Below are 6,038 nucleotides of genomic sequence, written 5' to 3'. Positions count from 1 at the left end.
GAGTAACAGTAGACACAAATGAATACTTGAGTACGTGTAATATGGCTCCCGTAAATCTCGTGCTGTGCGCTAGAGGACAGGTTATTGACTTTAAATTAATATCAGAAATACATTGAAAGTCACAATTATATACACAAGTATATTTACCAGTGTTGATAATGTCCTTCAAGAAAGGTTGACCATATCTTCGGAGTATTAATATGTGTTTAGATAAAATCCCCGAAGCCTCGATGACACGTAAGGCTTTTGATCGAGTATAGCATTTAGGCTTATGGTGTATGGGTAGGGCCCACCTTGATTAGGTCAGTACAGTTAGATATTCCAGGAGTCATTATACCATCAGGATATAACAACTGGAAACAGTACCCTATTCGGTAAGCTACAACCATCCTTACGGTCTGTGGTATGTTGTTATATGATTATACAGTAACATTTCTAGCCTGAAACTGACCTCGCAAAATTTGACCTGAAATTCTAATTATCTTCATGTCAATATCTGGTAAATCTCCAATATCTGGAGATCACTTTCAGTTCATTTCACGTGAAATTTAGGTCGATTTTAGGACCATTTTGACATGGATATAAAAGTATTGACATGATATTCAAGTCTTGAGGATTTTTTTAGATCAATATTTACATATGGTATTTTTTACAGATTGTTCTATCAATTTGAATAAATTTTAATATGAACTATAGTTCACAGTCCTGTGGTTATATAAATAGTGTCATTTTAATATACAATAGTTATAGAAATGGTTCAATAACTACCGTTTTACGAAGAATAAATAACATTTAATTAACACATTATTCGGTCAAAAGTCAGGAAACTGAAGATGGTGCTGGATGAGTGGAACTAATCTGGTCATGGTTAAAAAAACACTGTCTTCCTTGTACCCTATATATAATCCTATTTCCATTCCGATAATTAAACTTTTGTTAAAATAGTTTACTCTTGTTTCACTAGCAACTTGTGCTCCCGACAATACAAAGATACCAATATTAACATAGTGTTTATTTTCAGACCATGTCAACCTTTGTGACTGCGTTCAAACCCACATTGGGTTGGATTGAAACGCCAGACTTACTTACACAGGAACTCCTGCTGATATTATCAGGCAAGTCTTTTTTTATATTTCGTTTGAATTTTTTACATACAAATTTTTTTTAATTTTTTTAGTGGTTACTGCCCGTTATAAGCATATCATCAGTTTGGTATTACATTAAAACAATTACATTACTATGGTTCGTTTGGTGTGTTCGTCTTTGTTCACTAGTTTATAATATCTATGACATAACACTGTACATTTGTTTTCATGGGAACTGAGGGAAGAGTGAACTTTGACCTGAGGTTAAAATGAAGATCTAGGTAACTGTCGCTCGAGGTTAAAGGTTAAATACGACAATTCCTTACGAATTTCCTGCTACAGATTTGACTGTTTCAGAAGAAACGTACATGTGAAGCAAATGTACAACCAATGTCAATCCAACCCAATATGTATACATACACTGTATGTGTCCTCCAAATATATCTAAAGAACAAGCTAAAACCTACATGTACATATGTATATGTGTATATCAGAACATATACAATACAATTTTACCAATTAACCTACAATGGTAAATTCTACATACAATGTATGTGTATAACACTACCAGAACATATACAGAACAATAATTTACAAATTAAAAATCTATAAATATATACATCAGAACTGTATGAATTGACCGGTAGCATAATATTATAGATTAATTGAAACAAATCTTAGCTTGATAATGCACTAGCGGTTACATTCTAACTGTACATGCATTACAACGACCATTTTATAAATATACAGGGCATTCATTACCCCTAAAGAGGCCCCACGAAAGAACCGCTATTTACCCCAGGGTTACGTTTTACAGGTATGAAACATGTGACCATATGTGACCACTCATTCATGAAAAAATACTGCTAGGGACTATTTACATAATGATCAAAATACGAAGACTCACTCACTATCAGCTGAGCAGGGAGTACCGGGTAGTAGGCCTAGGTACGTACAGTAGCGGTCCGGAGCCGCGTGCTCGTTTGAACTGTTCTCTTCACTATAACAAGTTGTATTAACACTCTCCATGCGTCGTAATGTTTACCGAGTCAGTTGTTGGGGATTGTCGCTGCTCCATTTCCTTTCCTTTCGCATTTTAGGTGAGTCAGTTGGTTGTTTTGGCGGAAACCTTTTGGTTCAAAACTACGGTAGCCATGTTTTGTTTACTACGGAGAGTGGTGGATGTTGCGCATGCGTTAAGGTTGAACTGCACTGATAGCCGGTCGGGAGGACGCATTAGGATTCCCATAATAAATATTAATTTCTTCGCATACAGAGCGATTTTGATGGGAGATTTTTTTTCTATTTCATAAGAAATTATACTGGATATATTAACACCATTTTACCGATTTTAGCCCTTCTTTGCCCGACTATTCGCTTTAATATTCTACTATAATAACACCAGATGGTCCGAATCAAATATCCTTCATTTTCATATTAGACGAGATAATTGACTTAAAATATTGATTCATCCTAGATAATATAAAAATGCATTGAGTATTACTCGACAACATGTTTCCAAAGATCTCAATGATCTCATCTACGAATGGAAACACTAAGTCGATATGCTAAATATCGCCTCCCACGCGACAGTAAAATATATCGTTACTGATTTTATCTGTTTCAGCATGGGTGGCGTTCCTTGTGCTCACAAGTGTCTTCGATGATTCAACACCAGCTACTATCACCACTACTACAACCACTACTACTACTACTGCGCCATAACAAGGTTAAGGACAAACTGATAATTATATGTAACGGTTATGGAGATAGACTGAGATCCTCTATACATGATGTTAATTATAAATGTCGTCTCAAAATAGAAATAAATCTATATATTGTATTACCAGTTTTCTGTGTGAATAAAGACCGTTCTCAAAATCAAGATTTTTTTTATTATCATTACACTTATATGTACTATAAACATAATTATAATGATTTTTGGCAGTTATTTGTATTAAAATGAAGCTTTGAAAGTACTATCATTCTCAAAATGCTAGTAACTTTTGGTGATGAATAACATTTTAAGCTCATCTTAGTTCGTGAGTATGAAAAATACGGCACAAATAACTTTAAGTATCAAACAGTTTATGGAGACGTTTTAATGTAAATATTCAATGTTATAATGTCATCTGAATATTAGGAGTTAAGCCCACTACATTTACGGAGCAAAACATAAAGGTTTCTTAAAAACATTAATAACATCAGAAATTATATACCGAATGCCTAAGATGAGATTACAACACCAAACATATGCAAGATTTCCCGCGTAATATACGATAACAGCGGAGAGTCATTTCGCTGTTTTGCCGTCTGGGGCAGTGCTATTCACAACTACCGCGCAGTATTTAGGACGACGGCGGGAAACAAAAGACGACCCGCGTTATGAAAATTAACATTTAATTTATTTTAATCAAATTGTTCATAAGGTGGATTATAGTGTAATATCATCGGTAAGTAAGTAACTTTACTTTTGCGAAAAAGCCGTTTCGAAAAAGTAATGGGCATTTAAGTGCATTTCCAAAAATCTGTATGTTATGCAGTACGTTTGAGCATTAGTCTGGAGAAGTCTCGTTGTTCAGCTCTCGTAATTTGAGTAAGGCTTCCCCACCCTGTGGGAGCGGCTGATATCTGAGGACTCAACCATGACACCCAGAGTCTCATTGCATGATTTTATTATCACTTGGTCGGTATCCTCTTCCTTAGATTCAGGAATGCCTCGGAATTTGAGGCAGTTACGCCTTGAATATTGTTCAAGGTCATCAATCCTGTCTTCTAGCTTACTGACATGGTGTTTAAGATCTGAATGCCGAGGGCCGTTTGGAGTGAAGTTTTAAATAAATCATTATCCATCAAGCGTCTGACTATTTCATCCACTTGTCTCGATGACACGTAAGGCTTTTGATCGAGTATAGCATTTAGGCTTATGGTGTATGGGTAGGGCCCACCTTTATTAGGTCAGTACAGTCAGATATTCCAGGAGTCATTGTACCATCAGGATATAACAACTGGAAACAGTACCCTATTCGGTAAGCTACAACCATCCCTACGGTCTGTGGTATGTTGTTATATGATTATGCAGTAACATTTCTAGCCTGAAACCGACCTCGCGAAATTTGACCTGAAATTCTGATTATCTTCATGTCAATATCTGGTAAATCTCTAATATCTGGAGATCACTTTCAGGTCAAATTTCACGTGAAATTTAGGTCAATTTTAGGACCATTTTGACATGGATATAAAAGTATTGACATGATATTCAAGTCTTGAGGTAATTTTTAGATCAATATTTACATATGGTGTTTTTTACAGATTGTTCTATCAATTGGAATAAATTTTAATATGAACTATAGTTCACAGTCCTGTGGTTATATAAATAGTGTCATTTTAATATACAATAGTCATAGAAATGGTTCAATAACTACCGTTTTACGAAGAATAAATAACATTTAATTAACACATTATTCGGTCAAAAGTCAGGAAACTGAATATGGTACTGGATGAGTGGAGCTAATCTGGTCATGGTTAAATAAACACTATCTTCCTACCTATACCCTATATATAATCCTATTTCCATTCCGATGATTAAACTTTTGTTAAAATATTTTTACTCTTGTTTCACTAGCACCTTGTGCTCCCGACAATACAAAGATACCAATATTAACATAGTGTTTATTTTCAGACCATGTCAACCTTTGTGACTGCGTTCAAACCCCCATTGGGTTGGATTGAAACGCCAATGGCTTGTGTTGATATGTTGTACCACTAGTACCGACTCTAAATAAAGATTACCTGACTTGACTTGACTTGTTAAGATTGTATTTCCAAAGAGCATGTCTATATTAGTACCAATGACAAACAAATCCGATATTTGTTTCGGTATTTCATGAACCATTTCCGGTACTGTACTGTTACGTTACGTGGCTTTATCTCCATTTTCTCATTTTTTTCAAATCTTTAAATTTGTTACTCTTTTTGTGATCTCAGTTAATTATGTTCTTGATATTTTGATATTAATTTAATACAAGAATTATTGTCTATTTCAGAGAAGTTAACCTGGATTTACCTCGTTTTACCTGTGAATTTCACCTGCGCTACTGTACTTATTCCATAAGGGTATGATGTATAACATGTAGATGTATGAAAGTTATATATTACATGGAAAAATATTTTAATTTATTACTCATTTGTGATCCCAGTTAATTATGTTCTTGATATTTTTTATATTAATTGAACACATCAAATGTAAAATCAATATTTGGTCCTAACTTCAAAAGTCCCTTCTATCTTTTTTACAAACACATATATATTTTTATATACAACTACATTAAATTAAATGTACAAATATTTACATTTCCGTTTTTCCATTGATATATACATTTGTGTAAACGCAGTCGGTTATCGCGCAGGAATACATACACCGGAACACTGACTTCCGCAAGCATCAAATTTTGATCTATATTGTTACTGTATTTTTTAATTTTTCAATTAAACGATTTGAATTTGATGAAGATCTGAAATTATATTTCAAAAAAAATATTGGAGAAAAATAAAAACCATACCTTAAATAAACACATAAATGATAACTAGTTGCTAGTGGTAGTTCAATCAAAATAGTCCATCTTGTATATCCACAAGCTGAAGTACATAGCCGTGTAAATGTACCGGTAGTGGCATTTATAAACAAAATCCACGTTTGATATGTAATCATATCGATTATATCTACGTCTCTTGTCATAAAAAATACCTTTTTTAATAATTCTACTGATATATACATTTTAACGACATCTCAAAATAAGCAAAACGCTGAACAATTACAATTATAAAAAATTGATTATCAGTCAATTATAGTATAGGCTCAATAAAATTCGTATTCTCTCAAACAATTTTAAATCTACTTACGTCTTTTTATAGTGTTATAAAAGTGACGCGCATTGATATATATATATATAT

General features: G+C 33.7%; 1 long non-coding RNA gene across 1 annotated transcript; it reads left to right on the top strand.

Moving 5' to 3' along the window:
* The first annotated feature begins 257 nt into the window (after nucleotides 1-257).
* On the top strand, nucleotides 258-2,960 carry LOC138308450 (uncharacterized). Its single transcript, XR_011206132.1, has 3 exons — nucleotides 258-374; nucleotides 1,022-1,115; nucleotides 2,713-2,960. It is a non-coding gene; the product is annotated as an uncharacterized lncRNA (long non-coding RNA).
* The last annotated feature ends 3,078 nt before the right edge of the window (nucleotides 2,961-6,038 follow it).

This window comes from Argopecten irradians, chromosome 15, assembly GCF_041381155.1.
Source record: "Argopecten irradians isolate NY chromosome 15, Ai_NY, whole genome shotgun sequence".
NCBI lineage: Eukaryota > Metazoa > Mollusca > Bivalvia > Pectinida > Pectinidae > Argopecten > Argopecten irradians.
This window is presented reverse-complemented; position numbering and strand designations above follow the sequence as displayed.